Below are 17,317 nucleotides of genomic sequence, written 5' to 3' on the forward strand. Positions count from 1 at the left end.
GAAGGAATCAATAGCAGAATAACTGAGGCAGAAGAACGGATAAGTGACCTGGAATATAAAATAGTGGAAATAACTACTGAAGAGCAGAATAAAGAAAAAAGAATGAAAATAATTGAGGACCATCTCAAAGACTTCTGGGACAACATTAAATGTACCAACATACAAATTAAAGGTGTCCCAGAAAAAGAAGAGAAAAAGAAATGTTCTGAGAAGATATTTGAAGAGATTATAGTTGAAAACTTCCCTAATATGGGAAAGGAAAGATGTGATCAAGTCCAGGAAACACAGAGAGTCACATACAGGATAAATCCATGGAGAAACATGCCAAGACACATATTAATCAAACTATCAAAAATTAAATACAAAGAAAAAATATTAAAAGCAGAAAGGGAAAAAAAACAACAACAACATACAAGGGAATCCCCATAAGGTAAACAGCTGATCTTTCAGCAGAAACTCTGCAAGCTAGAAGGGAGTGGCAGGACATATTTAAAGTGATGAAAGGGAAAAACGTACAACCAAGATTACTCTACCCAGCAATGATCTCATTCAGATTCCATGGAGATATCAAAATCTTTCCAGAGAAGCAAATGTTAAGAGAATTCAGCACAACTAAACCAGCTTTACAACAAATGCTAAGACTTCTCTAGGTGGAACACACAAGAGAAGGGAAAGACCTACCAATACAACCCCAAATAATTAAGAAAATGGTAATAAGAACACACATATCAATAATTACCTTAAATTTAAATGGATTAATGTTCTAACAAAAAACCATAGACTGGCTGAATGGACACAAAAACAAGACCCATATATATGCTGTCTACAAAAGACCCACTTCAGACCTAAGGACACATACAGACTGAAAGTGAGGGGATGCACAAAGATATTCCATGCAAATGGAAATCCAAAGAAAGCTGGAGTAGCAATTCTCATATCAGACAAAAGAGACTTTAAAATAAAGACTATTACAAGAGACTAAGAAGGACACTACATAATGATCAAGGGATCAATCCAAGAAGAAGATATAACAATTCTAAATATTTATGCACCCAAGATAAGAGCACCTCAATATATAAGGCAAATGCTAATAGCCATAAAAGGGGAAATTGACAGTAACACAATAATACTAGGGGACTTTAACACCCCACTTTCACCTATGGACAGATCACCCAAATGAAAATACATAAGGAAACACAAGCTTTAATGATACATTAAACAAGATGAACTTAATTGATATTTAGAAGATATTCCATCCAAAAAAACAGAATACAATTTCCTCTGAAGTGCTCATGGAATGGTCTCCAGGATAGATAATATCTTGGGTAACAAATCAAGCCTCAGTAAATTTAAGAAACTGAAATCATATCAAGTATCTTTTCTGACCACAACGCTATGAGACTAGATATCAATGACAGGAAAAAAAAAACTGTAAGAAATACAAACATATAGAGGCTAAGCAATATACTACTAAATAACCAAAAGACTACTGAATAAATCAAAGAGGAAATCAAAATTACCTAGAAACAAATGACAATGAAAACACAATGACCAAAAACCTATGGGAGGCAGCAAAAGCAGTTCTAAGAGGGAAGATTACAGCAATACAATCCTACCTTAAGGAACAAGAAACATCTCAAATAAACAATCTAACCTTACACCTAAAGCAATTAGAGAAAGAAGAAAAAAAAAACACATTCACAGAAGGAAAGAAATCATAAAGATCAGATTAGAAATAAATGAAAAAGAAATGAAGGAAATGATAGCAAAGATCAATAAAACTAAAAATTTGTTCTTTGAGAAGATAAACAAAATTGATAAACCATTAGCCAGACTCATCAAGAAAAAAAGGGGGAAGACAAATCAACAGAATTAGAAATGAAAAAGGAGAAGTAACAACTGACAGTGCAGAAATACAAAGGATCATGAGAGATTAGTACAAGAAACAATATGCCAATAAAATGGACATCCTAGAAGAAATGGACAAATTCTTAGAAAAGCACAATCTTCCAAGACTGAACCAGGAAGAAATAGAAAATATAAACAGACCAATCACAAGCACTGAAATTGAAACTCTGTTTAAAAATTTTCCCACAAACAAAAGCCCAGGACCAGATGGCTTCACAGATGAATTCTATTAAACATTTAGAGAAGAGCTAACATCCATCCTTCTCAAACTCTTCCAAAATATAGCAGAGGGAGGAATACCCCCAAACTCGTTCTATGAGGGCACCATCACTGTGATAACAAAATCAGCCAAAGATGTCACAAAAAAAGAAAACTACAGAGCAGTATCACTGATGAACATAGATGCAAAAATCCTCAGCAAAATACCAGCAAACGGAATCCAACAGCACATTAAAAGGATCATACACCATGATCAAGTGGTGTTTATCCCAGGAATGCAAGGATTCTTCAATATTTGCAAATCAATCAATGTGATACACCATATTAAGAAACTGAAGGATAAAAGCTATATGATAATCTCACTAGATACTGAATAAGCTTTCAACAATATTCGACACCCATTTATGATAAGAACTCTGCAGAAAGTATGCATAGACGTAGGTTCCTACGTCAACATAATAAAGGCCATATATGACAATCCCTCAGCCAACGTCGTTCTCAGTGGTGAAAAACAGAAACCATTTCAACTAAGATTAGGAACAAGAGAAGGTTCCCCACTGTCACCACTATTATTCAACTTAGTTTTGGAAGTTTTAGCCACATCAATCAGAGAAGGAAAAGAAATAAAAAGAATCCAAATCAGAAAAGAAGAAGTAAAACTGTCACTGTTTGCAGATGGCATGATAATATACATAATTCTAAAGATGCTACCAGAAAACTACTAAAGCTAATCAATGAATTTGGTAAAGTAGCAGGATACAAAATTAATGCACAGAAATTGCTTGCATTCCTATACACTAATGATGAAAAATATGAAAGAGAAATTAAGGAAACACTCTTATTTAACACTGCAAGAAAAAGAATAAAATACCTAGAAATAAACCTACCTAAGGAGACAAAAGACCTGTATGCAGAAAAGTACAAGACACTGATGAAAGAAATTAAATATGATACAAAGAGATGAAGAGATATCTCATATCCTTGGATTGGAAGAATCAACATTGTGAAAATGACTATACAGCCCAAAGCAATCTAGAGATTCAATGCAGTCCCTATCAAACTACCAATGGTATTTTTCACAGAACTAAAACAAAACTTTTCACAATTTGTATGGAAACACAAAAGACTCCAAATGGGCAAAGCAATCTTGAGAAAGGAAAAGAGAGCTGGAGTAATTGGGCTCCTGGACTATACTACAAAGCTACAGTAATTAGACTATACTACAAAGCGATACTACAGACTAAACTACAAAGCTACTGTAATCAAGACAAAATGGTACTGGCACAAAAATATAAATATAGATCAATGCAACAGGATAGAAAGTCCAGTTATAAACCTATGGACATATGGTCACCTTATCTTTGATAAAGGAGGCAAGAATATACAATTGAGAAAAGACAGCCTCTTCAATAAATGGTGCTGGGAAAACTAGACAGCTAAAAATGAAAATGACAGATGAATATATTTATTGTAACATTTTAATGATTAGCTAGGGAAATTATTCTCTGTAAACAAATTATGTCATCAAATTGGAGAATGCACATTTGTAATGAATGGAAAAGAAATAAATCCTGCAATACACATAATTTTTAATAAATAAGGAAAATATTAACAGATAAATGGGGAAAGACATGAACAGATGGAGCACAGAAATATGAAAGAAAATTTTTAAAATATGTGATCTCTATCATAATAAAATACTTGTATGTAACAATTTATAATATATCATTTTCAGAACTCAGATTGGCAAAGATTTGGAATCAATTAGTTAATATAAATCTTTGATAATTTACATTACACTTGATATTGTAACACATTATTAGTAGGAATACAAATTGACACAAACTGTCAGGAAATTTTGTGACATTTATCCAATATGGAAATTCATATCCTTTATTCTATCAATTCCATTTTGAGTAATATATGCTATATGTATACAGTATACTCATATACATGCAGAATTATTGATATATAAGGTATTCCTTGTAGCACTGTTAAGATAAAAAATGTATTTAGAGCAACAAAACATATATATATACATTTGAAAAACTTATGTCTGGTAAAGAGAAGTTGTTGTGATTTTTTTTTATTGGAGTATAATTGCTTTACAATGTTGTGTTAGTTTCTGCTGTAGTGTGAAGTGAATCATTTATATGTATACATATATCTCTCCCTCTTGGACCTCCCTCCTTCACCATCCCACGCATCTAGGTCATCACAGAACACCGAGCTGAGCTCCCTGCACTACACAGCAGGTACCCACCAGCTATCTATTTTACACATGGTAGTGTATTTATGTCAAACCTAATCTCCCAATTCATCCCACCTACCCCCTCCCCCCATGTCCACACATCTGTTCTCTACATCTGCCTTTCTATCCCTGCCCTGCAAGTAGGTTCATCTGTACCATTTTTCTAAGATTCTGCATATATGTGTTAATATACAATATTTGTTTTGCTCTTTCTGACTTACTTCACTCTGTATGACAGACACATCTGTCATACATCTGTCATCCTTCCACATCTCTACAAATGAACCAATTTCATTTCTCTCTGTGACTGAGCAATATTCCTTTATATATATATATATATATATATATATATATATATATACGCCACACTTTCTTTTTCCATTCATCTGTCAATGGACATTTAGGTTGTTTCCATGTCCTGGCTTTTGTAAATAGTTTTGCAATGAACTCTGGGGTACATATATGGAACTGGCACAAAAACAGAAATATAGACCAATGGTACAGGATAGAAAGCCCAGAGATAAACCCACACATCTATGGTCAACTAATCTATGATAAAGGAGGCAAGAATATACAATGGAGACAAGACAGCCTCTTCAATAAATGGTGCTGGGAAAACTGGACAACTGCATGTAGAAGAATGAAATTAGACCACTACCTAACACCATATGCAAAAATAAACTCAAAATGAATTAAAGACCTAATTGTAAGACTGGACACTCTGAAACTCTTAGAGGAAAACATAGACAGAATACTCTTTGACATAAATCACAGCAAGATCTTTTATGACCCACCTCCTAGGGTAATGAAAATAAAAACAAATATAAGCGAATGGAACCTAATTAAACTTAAAAGCTTTTACAAAGCAAAGGAAGCCATACACAAGATGAAAAGAAAACCCAAAGGGTGGGAGAAAATATTTGCAAACGAAGAAAAGGACAGAGTATTAATCTCCAAAATATACAAACAGCTCATGCAGCTCAATATCAAAAAAACAAACAACCTAATCCAAAAATGGGCAGAAGACCTAAATAGACATTTCAGCAAAGAAGACATACTGATGGCCAACAGACACATGAAAATATGCTCAACAGCAGTAATTATTAGAGAACTGCAAATCAAAACTACAATGAGGTTTCACCTCACACCAGTCAGAATGGCCACCATCAAAAAATCTACAAAGAATAAATGTTGGTGGGAATGTAAATCAGCCATTTTGGAGAACAATATGGATGTACCTTGAAAAACTAAAATTAGAACTACCGTATGACCCAGAAATCCCACTACTGGGCATATACCCTGAGAAAACCATAATTCAAAAAGTTGGTGTGAAATTAATAAGAGTTTTGTTTTGTTTTGTTTTTTATGTTAGGATTACATTGATCTCTCATACCTTTATAATAGAAAGGTTCTTGTGTCTCAGTTTGCTTTATTTAATCCCATTTCACTGCTAGTTTTGAGGATGTATTTTTGTTGGCCCTGTTAGAATATTTTTACTGCCAAAAAATCATCCAGTCATAGCAATTACACACAAAGAATGTCCTGGTTTTCATTCTTTGCTTTATTTACCCCAGCTCCTCGATAACCCTTGGGCGAAATAAGTCCTAAGACATGATTGGGTAGACACTATGCAGAAGATCTGATTAGTCTCATTATTCCAACACTAATTAGGGAATAGATGTGAAGCCTATTCATTTGTTTCTTGATAATATCACACATTATGAAGGATTCTAGTACACTAATATAGGCTCTTGCTAAATAAGAAGATTCCATTTAAGGTATTTCTCATTAACAGATATAAACAGTGGTATACAATTATTTCCTACGACAGAGATATAAACACACTGGATGTCAAAAATGAGATGAGTTAAATATGCTGCAATTCCTCCAGTGATGCAAATTTCACAGATTATCACAGTTCTTATAAAATGAACACTTGAAAAATTTAGAAAATTACTGATGGCTTCTGAAAGACATTGTGGCATTCTGAAGGCTGCTGCTTATCTGCCAACTGGTCTCACAAGGCCACTTTTTGTGTGCAGAGAAAGCATCCCAGGCCCTCATGTCTCTTCTGCCTTCTATGAGAGTTAGCATACTTCCAACAAATGTCGTACTCTGCCAGGGTAGGACAAAGTCAGAGTCATAATGAAAGTGTTTAATAAATGTAAAGTGCACATCAATTGTCTGCTCTGCATAATGAGAGAAATTGCTAATCAAGTGATGTCTTGAACACTCACTAAGGAATATTAGTGTTTATGTGTGTGAGGTGAGACTGTGACTCACCTACTGAGATCTGTGACTCTGAAATGCCTCGTGACCTTCTCAATTTTTAGCATTACTGGATACAAAATGATATAAAATTATTCTCAGTTTTTAACGGTAATAACTTTGACTCACAGAGATGCAGTTGGATGTATATTGTGGCCGAAAACATTTAAACTTTCTGCAACATTAATCCATTATAATTCATAATGATTCCAAAATCCATGTAGAGAATGCATCTAATACTCCAGCTTAACAATTCCTTCTCCTCCTCTCCTCCACTGATCATTGCCTAATCCGTTGGTCATTACGCATCCTTGTCAATACCAATAGCTGAACCACTATAATTTCAACTTTATTCTCTAAACACACCTCCATCTTTCCAGGTCACACATTTTGGTATCCCATTGCCAATAACTCTTGGACACCACTGGAATGATTTATCCATTGGCCCAACTACATTTGTAATGTCCAGAGCACTTAATGTCTTTACTCCTCTTTACACAGATTAGATTCTGTGACCAATATTTAACTTTTTTTTTGTACACATGCTCAATTTTCCTGCAAACTCTCTTCTTTTATTGTATTCATCAGATGAAACTCCAACCTTCAGTTTAATCCAAACCCTACCTATATCCCACCTGTAAAGCCGTCCCTAAACATGGCTGCCTGAAGGATTTAATTTAAATTTATGGCCATCATCTGCAAGGAGGACATTCAAATCAGCAAGTATTTCATATATTCTCTCTCCTTAGATCGCCAAGACCCCCTTTCCAATTTCCAGTGTTAACTCATAATCCTGTCTTTTTTTCCCACTGTGGAAGTTGAAGACATGAAAAGAGAAATTCTTCATCTTCCTAAGTGTATGAACCTACTTGCATTGGAGCACATACTCTGCCTTTTGGATGAACAGTTCTTGTTGTTATCTAAGGTCAACTCTTCACCTCTGTATTACATTATTTCCCCTCTTATCTAGATAAGGAAATCCACCGGGTCATTTGTATCAATCTCATGCTCATTATAACCAGTTTTAGAAAGAAAAACTGGTTATAAACATAAAAAGATGTTATATAACTCCAATCTTGAAAAAAGAATCACTTTTAATGCCACTTTCCCTTTCCTGCCTCATTTTTCATCACCATTCATCACAAAACTCCTTAAAACAGTTGTCACTGGGTCTAGGTTTATGTCTTGATCTAGCTTCCTAATTCCTCTCCTCCATTCTCTTATGAACATACATAAAATCAAACTTTCATTTTTATCACTGTGCTCAAACTGTACTTCTCAGAGTTACTACAAATGGTAACTTATCCACTTTGCCTAATCTTGTGATTGATGTTTAGAACTTGAAATATTGCCATTATCAGCATCATTTAGTATCTTTGATCACTCTCTCCTTGACCAAAATAATATTTTTTTATCCAATAAGGCAGTTTTAATGTCTTCTTATTTCGTGAGGTCTTCCCTGATTTCCAAGAAGAGGAGTCCCTGCCACTACATGCCTCCATAGAACATTCTTCCAAATTCATTATGCATTATCTTCTGCATAATGCATGGATTTCCTACCCAAAATATAACCTTCTTAAGGACAAAATATTATCTGTTTATAGTACCATAATTGCAGTGATTAACCCACTGCTGGCAGTTGCTCAGTAAATATGTTGAATTGAATAAATGATTACATGTTTAAGTGAATAAATGAATGCATGGATCTCTGGTACATCTACACCCATCAGTTTTATTCTGATAAAAGAGAATGAAGAGCTCCAGAAATACTTCATCCATTTTGGCTCATCTTCCTGTCTAACTGTGAAATGAAATAACACAGAGATCCAAAGTAATACTTAATTACTTTACTTTTGGAATAGGGATAAGAAGAGTGATGTTAAAATAACATTCCAGGATAGTATATGACCTTGCATAAGTTAGGGATTATAAATTATTTGGAGCAATTTGAAATCTTATTCAGTATTACTGTTTATGAAATAAACATATATTGATTAGTTGTAGCCCTTACAAATTTGGTGATATTTCCATCAAGAGGAAACTGACTGCAAGGCACAATAATAATTTGTGATCCCAGACTTCCTCACTTCTCCTTGAATATATAGTTCGAATTAAGTCTCAGAGCCTTTAAATATTCCTGTATCTTTCTGTCTTTACACAGATATTTTTTTCTGATTTATGTCTTCATCTCCTTTAGGTCTTTGCTCAAATTAAAATTGCACTCCCTTGCCAGTTTTATTTACTTCATAGCACTTATCACCTAGCATAGTGAGTATTTTATTCATTTATTTACTTTTTCATTTTGTATATTTTCTCTTCACCAGAGTGTAATCATCATATGGGCAAGGATTCTTGCCTTCTTTTTTCACTTTGATACACATAGTAAATTTAAAAATTATCTGGCATAGAAAAGCACTCAATAAATACATATTGAAATTAATGATCTTCACTTCTTAGTGTTGTTCCTCAGAAAGGAACACCTGCAGGCCACTTTTCCCCTTAAAACCAGCCTATGCCTGTTACAGTCAAAGTAATGTTTTTAAATTCAGTTAAAATGAATTAAGTCTTGTCTGTTTGGGGAAAGTTGCATCTTCCTTTCAAGATATCTGTGAATTTAGAAGTGGTAACATGTTTGCATGATTATCTTTCTGGAAGCTTCTTCTTCTCTTAAGTTTGTCCAGTTTAGAAGGTCTGAATCCATCCCACCATCCTTTTCCTTTTGATCTTTACCTGAACCTGGCCATCAACACAGCATTGTTCTTGAAATTTACCAAGCAAAATCGTAATATTTGTGACAGCTTTTTGTGTGACTAACAGGTTTCACTAAACTTTTAATGAGCTGGAATACATCACAGAAATGCTAATAACCTATTGACTACTTAACATTTTTGTTATTAAAAGTACTTTCAGGGCTTCCCTGGTGGCGCAGTGGTTGAGAGTCCGCCTGCCGATGCAGGGGACACGAGTTCGTGCCCTGGTCCAGGAAGATCCCACATGCTGCGGAACGGCTGGGCCCGTGAGCCATGGTCGCTGAGCCTGCGCGTCCGGAGCCTGTGCTCCACAACGGGAGAGGCCACAACAGTGACAGGCCCGTGTACAGCCAAAAAAAAAAAAAAAAAGTACTTTCAACTCATTTCCCAACACAATTTCTAAGTCTCTGCTGTAATGTTGTCTCAAACTTTTCTGGCCCCTCTGAACCTTATTCTGTCACTTCTTCTCAATTCCAAACACATATTTTTACTTATATATTAAGCAAAGTAGTTTACTTATTGGCTTTTTTTTAATTATTGTCTTTACTCAATGCAAACCCTAAAGTTAAAGTTATTTCTCAATCAAGTGGTTTATCAAGATAAACTAATAATAATGTCACTTCTTACCCCAGGTGAAACTCTGGTATATATATATTTACTCTGGTGTAATTAAAAAAAAATATTTAGCATGCAGTCATATAATACAAACTCAATCAATGTGGGCTATTTTACCCTTTTCAGTTGTGCTTCCCTTTAAAATATATACCCTCACTTGCTTTGCTGAAACCACCAAGAAGCAGCTGTGTGGACAGATGGCCTGGGTTGACTACAGTGTAAGAAAATATATTAAAAGCAATTAACACATTTTCTTACTTCTAACAGGAAGTAGTTGAGTGTCATCTATTTCAAAGCAAACTACCTTTTGGGTGAACACATACATTCATAAATCCTCAAATGCCATGTATTTTTTAAGTGAGCACTTCAATCAGCATATATAAAAATTCTAAATATTTTTATTATAATTAATGTTTGTTATCAAGAGAAAAAAAAACTGCCCACTATTTGGTAGGGATACAGATTGAATAGTAGTTTTACTTTTCTAATTCATGGTTATTATTTTTGTTGTTAAATAGTCTTTAAGAAAAATAATGGTTACTAAAGGAACAACCAAATTTAAATTATATCATACAGTTACAACAAAGAAAAAAAATAATTTTATTTTTCTACTTAGAAAAATTTCTATATAAAAGGTCAGATAAAATTTACAAAAATGTCAAATGAAAGGTTTATGTAAGTCTCTGTGATAATACACTATTTTAAATATTTTAAAAGGATGAGTTTACTCATTAAATATTACTTTGTAAAAATGTGCTCTGAGGGCTTAATTACTTTCAGTTATGAATAACAAGTTAATTTTTCTACATGATATACACTTTTTATTAAAAACAGTTCAACTGAATATTGGGTTATTTCTTTTTTTGTGTGTGCATTCTTCTGGTGCACAATAATGCTGATGCTAATAAATCATCTGATCTATTAAATAAAAGATTTTGTGTACTTTTCTGCTAATTTTCTGACAATTACTGCTGAAGCCTTTTTGACAAGGTCCCACTTAAGCCTTTCCAATGTTTAGATTCACTACTTGACACTATGCTCCACCCACAATTTATAAGAATAACTGTTACTTAATTTTAAGGTCTTATTTTTAAACATCACTTATTCAGAGAGTTATTTCCTAAATATTTACTATAATAAGAACTTCCTGTTACATTTTCTCCTTACATGGTTATGAGAAATATAACAACATCACTTAGAAAGATTGTGTTGTATTAATTGTATATACTTGTTTGCTGTCCACTCACCTCTGCTCAGCACAATATGCCCTATGTGCTGCCCAATGACTGTCACTTCATATTTGCTAAGTGAGCAGGATGATTTTAGTTATACTGTTTTTTTTTCAATTTATTTATTATTTAGTTATTTATTTTTGGCTGTGTTGGGTCTTTGTTTCTGTGTGTGGGCTTTCTCTTGTTGCGGCAAGCAGAGGCCACTCTTCATCGCCGTGTGCGGGCCTCTCACTGTTGCAGTCTCTCATTGTGCAGCACAAGCTCCAGACGTGCAGGCTCAGTAGTTGTGGCTCATGGGCCTAGTTGCTCCGCAGCACGTGGGATCTTCCCAGACCAGGGTGCGAACCCATGTCCCCTGCATTGGCAGGCAGATTCTCAACCACTGTGCCACCAGGGAAGCTCAGTTATACTGTTTTTAACTGGACCACATTCAGGAAAACCCTGTCCCTTTGATCAATCACTACCTTTAAAATAATATTTTGTTACTGATGTTATTGTAGGTATGGATTTAAATGTTTTCTGTAGCCTCCTAAATGTACACAAAAATATCTTTCTGCCTTCTAAGCATTCTGGGAAAATACCTGGAATCCACCACTATTAGAAAAGAAGCATCTGTCCCCTAAATTGTGCTCCTAAATTACATCTTTCAGACTGCAGCTGGGATAATAGAAAGTTTAAAGGACTGTTTGCCCCCAGAAATAAAAACTGGTCTGCATCAGCTTTGTGGTTTTGTTCTTTGAGCTTTTATGATTCACTGGCTCAGGCTCACTGAAGCTTTGGCTTTCTCCTCATTACTGAAATGCAAACTGCATTTTAAAAAGTAGAATTCGAGGAGGGAGATAAGCAACTAAATATAATGGTCCTCAAAACAACTAATTATTGGAGGAAATGAAAATAGGAACCTGATACAGGGGGAAAGAAACCTCACAAATCCAATCCACCTCATGTGAGGATATTCTTTGAATGTTGATGACAAGAAACACTATCATGAGAAATTAATCCATCTTTCCTACTCATTGTGTAGCATCACCGAAATAGGATAGAAAATATCTTATCTTTTTAATCTCAAATTAGAAGGGAAAACTAACTCTTAATTTGTCAAAAGACCAGAAAGTATTCATAAACTATTATGAAATATAACATTTGTTACCTTGAGTAAGAAAATGTGTTTTTTCACAAAAATTGCATGATTGTTTCCCACCATATTTATCAATTTCAGACATATCTTAAACCAGTGTTTTCCCAAATGTAACACATATGTGAATTGTTCAAGAATGTTGTTAAAAGACAGATTCTGAGTTAGATTTGCTGAGGCAGAGCCTGAGATACCTTATTTCTAACAACTTTTCAGGTGACATTAATTCATTAATGACATTAGCTTACAGGTCCACATTTTCAATAACAAAGATGTTAGACTATAATGACTATTTATTAATAGGTTTATTTATTGACACTGATAACATAATTTCATTAAATATATATATTGGAGATTATAAAGATTTGAAGACCTTCTCTAGTCTAATCCTCCCAGAAATGTTGTCAATATTTAAAATATGTTATTATAATTCTTATTTTACAGTCTAAGAAAATGAGGCTCACGAATGTTAGAAGGTTTAATCAAAATCACAAGCTAAGAGGTATACATTGTTATTCATTTTATAATTGTACTCTATTTCATTCTAGGGGGTAAAAAGTGCAAATAAATTGAAACTGTGCCATATATTCAGAATTGATTTATCTATATAAGTATTATTTTTGATGAAGTTAATATTAGGGCTTTTTTTCCCTCTGCAGAATAGATCTGGACAAGTTTCTCTTATGTTTAAAGAATAAAAAAAAGCATTTTACACCTTAGCATGTGTGTGTGTATATAGTTTTAATTTCTGATGCTTATTTTAAAATCTTGAATATCTATTGATTCTTCTCACTTACAAAGGTAGTAATTCAGTCAATATTTATTGAATGTCTATTCTTTGCCTGATATTATACTTAGTAACAGGATATATATTATTTAAAAATGTATAGTCATACTAATATTCATTCTGGTAAACAAACAAAAAAATTCTGTTGTAGAAATGCTCACAATGTATCAAAAATAGAGAACATTTTTTTAAGAGAGAGGGTGGTGTTTTAAAATATCAGTGCTGGGTCGGAAATGTCCACTGAGAGTTATCTGAACATAGAGGATGTAGACCCAAACCTTACTATTGAATAGTTCCATACATTGGGATTCAGGGCAGTTTCTGATAAATTCTTATTCTACTTTTTCAAGAAAATGGTTTCTGAATAACCTAAGTTGTTATAAAATTGTAGGTGAGTATGCAAGAGCAGAATGATGAAGACTTCAGGGACCAAATAAAAAAGACACAAAAGAAGAATAAAATTGGGCAGGGAGTGGCCGAGATGGTGGAGTAGGAAGACTCTGATCTCACCTCCTCCCATGGGCATACCAAAATTACAACTATTTACACAGAAACTGTTAATGGAAATGATCTAAAGTCTAGGAGAAAAGATACAACTAAAGATATAAAGAAGGAACCACAATGAGAAGGGTAAGAGGGGTGGAGATGCAGTGTAGTCAAGACCCATAACTCCATGTGGGTAACCCACAATGGGAGGATAATCACAACTGAAGAGTTTCTCCCCAAGAACAAAGGAGTCTGAGTCCCGCATCAGGCTTGCAGCCCAGGGGTCTTGCACCAGGGAGATGAGTCTCCAGAATGCTTGACTTTGAAGATCAGCAGGGCTTATTTTTGGGAGACCCAGAGGCTTGTAGGAAACAGAGACTCTGTTCTTAAAGAGCATACACCAAATTTCACATGCTCTGAATCCCAGCCCAGAGACAGTAATTTGAAAGGAGTCAGACCCAGTCACTGATCTTGGAAAGCCTCCAGGTGAGGCAGAAGACAAGTGGGACTCACCCTGCAGGCAGAGACATTGGTGGCAGCCATTTTGGGGAGCTCATTCTACCACAGAGATATTGGTGTTGGCAAGTGCCATTTTGGAGTCCTCCCTGTAGATAATTAACACCTGGACCTAGCCTCACCCAATAGTTGGTCAGCCAGTCCTGGGACCACCCAGGCCAAGCATCTAGCAGTGTGCAGACACAGTCCCATTCACCAGCAGGCCAATAGATATAGGACTTCCTGAACCCCAAAGCACTCTGGGACACATCATCACCTACCAGAGGGCACAACACCTGGCTCCAGCCACAAGTAGGCTGGCAGAAGCACTGGGTCCCTTGGGAGGACCTCAACAAGCCACATTTGGATATGGCCCTGCCCATCAGTGGGCCAACAGTAGCTCCAAGACTCCCAGGACCATGTAGCCAAAGACCTCAAGACCAGGCTCTGCTTACCAAGGAACTGACACTAGCCCAGGACCTGTCCTAACCCATCAATGGGACAACACCAGTTTTGGGATCCTCAACCTTGTAGCCAGAGACCCCAGGACCAGCTACACCCATCAGTGGTTCAGTATTAGCCCCAAGTTTTTGCCTCACCTACCAGTGGATAAACACTAGAATGGGAACCCCTGGATGCTAGCCACGCACACCAGCCAGTGGCACCAGATAGTGGGCACCTTGGCTACATTAGGGGGCTACTGTGGGATGTGGGCCCACACACCAGCAGGCCAACACCAGCTCTGTGAACTCTGGCCACCATAGCCAGCCATACCAGAACCTGGCCCCATATACCAGTGGCTGGCAGTCCCCACAATAGGAGGACTCAGCAACCAACTGGGCCAGAAGCCAGCCACAGCTACCAGCATGCCCACAGTAGTCAGACCAATGAAAACAGAAGGGCTGATAAGCTCACACAGAGGATGCCCCAAGAGCATATAGCCCTGGTAACCAGAGGCAAGTGTGCAGCTGTGTCACATAGAATGACTTCTACATAAGGACACTTCCCCAAGATTAAAAAAAAGAAAAAAAAAAGAAAAAGAAAACACATAAACCCAAAATACCTAATATGTGAATATAAAAATGGAAAATTAGGTAAAATGTGGTGGTATGGGAATGTGTTGGAAACAGAAAACAAAATAAAACCCCAGAAGAACTAAGTGAAGTGGAGATAAGCTATCTACCTTATAAAGAATTCAGGATAATGATCATAAAGCTGCTCAAAGTACTGGACAGAAGAATGAACACAGTGAGAAGCTTTTAACAAATGTAAAGAAGAACTAACTAGAGCTGAAGGATACAATAACTGAAATGAAAAATACAGGAGAAAGAAGCAACAGTAGATTAGATGATACAGAAGAACAAGTCAGTAAACTGGAATACAGAATAGTGAAAATAACTCAAGCTGAACAGAAAAAAAAATAATTTTAAAAGTGAGAAATTTTAAGAGACATCTGAAACAACACCAAGCATATTAATAATCACATTATAGGTGTTCTCAAAAGACAGAGAGAAAGGAGCAGGGAAATATTTGAAGACATAATAGCTGAAAACATTCCATATCTGGGAAAAGGAATAGACATCCAGTTCCAGGAAGCACAAGGGTTCCCAAAAGGATCAACCCAAGGTGGACCACACCAAGATACATTGTAATTAAATGACAGAAAATAAAGAACAAGAGAGACTATTGAAAGGGGCAAAGGAAAAGCAATTAGTTACATACAAGGGAATTCCCATAATTATCAATTGACTTTTTACAAAAACTGCAGACCAAAAAGGAGTGGCATAATATGTATAAAGTGATGAAAGAAAAAAAAAAAAAAACTTTTACCAAGACTATTCTACTGAGTAAGGCTATCATTCAGATTTGAAGGAAAGATCAATAATTTTACAGACAAGCAAAAGCTAAAAGAGTTTAGCACCACAAACCTGACTTTACAATAAATGTTAAAGACACTTCTCTAAGCAGAAAAGAAAAGGTCACAACCTGAAATATGAAAGTTATAAAAGGAAAAATCTCATCTGTAAAGGCAAATACACAGTAAAGGTAGGAGATCAACAACTTATGAAGCTACTAAGAATGTTGAAAAACAAAAGTGGTAAAATCATATATCCACAAGTAATTAAGGGATTAAAAAAACCAAAAAATATTAAAAGTATGATGTCAAAAATATTAAATGTGGTGGGAGGGAGTAAAAATTGCAGTGTTTATAAAATGTGTTTGAACGTAAGAGATCTGCATCTTAAAAGAAACAGCTATATAGAGAGAGTTTCCTATTTATATACCTTATGGCAACCACAAACCAAAATTCTATAATAGTTACACAAAAAAGAGAAAGGAATCCAAAGATAAAATTAAAGACAGGTGTGCTTCCCTGGTGGCGCAGTGGCTGAGAGTCCACCTGCCAATGCAGGGGACACGGGTTCGTGTCCTGGTCCAGGAAGATCCCACATGCAGCGGAGTGGCTGGACCCGTGAGCCATGGCCACTGAGCCTGTGCGTCCGGAGCCTGTGCTCCGCAATCGGAGAGGCCACAACAGTGAGAGGTCTGCGTACCGCAAAAAAGAAAATAAAAAAAAAAATAAAGACAGGCATCACACCACAAATGAAGAGAGCTAAAGAAGAAGACAGAAACAAAAATGAACTACAAAAACCATTGGAAAACAATGAACAAAATGGAAATAAGTATATACCGATCAAAAATTACTTTATTGTAAATTAATTATGCTTACATATCAACAACTATTAATTTTGAAAATAGACTAAAATGCCCTAATTTAAAGACATAAACTGGCAAGATGATAAAAAAGACAAAGTCCATATATATGCTGTCTACAAGAGATCCATTTCAAGCCTAAAGTAACATGTAGAAAGTGAAGAGGTGGAAAAAGGTATTCCATGTAAATAGACACAAAAATAAAGCAAGGGTAATAATACTTACATCACACAAAATAGAGTCTAAGAAAAAGAGGCCCATTATTATAAAACAAATAGACCAAAATTTCCCATAATGATATAGGCATCTATCCAAAAATATATATATATAACAATTGTAAATATATATATACACTCAAATAGGAGCACCTAAATACATAAAGTATATATTAGTAAACATAAAAGGAGAAACTGACAGTAACACAGTAATAGTAGGGGTGTGCAGCACCCAGTTACA

This window comes from Leucopleurus acutus (assembly GCF_964270905.1).
Source record: "Leucopleurus acutus genome assembly, chromosome: 15".
Taxonomy (NCBI): Eukaryota; Metazoa; Chordata; class Mammalia; order Artiodactyla; family Delphinidae; genus Leucopleurus; species Leucopleurus acutus.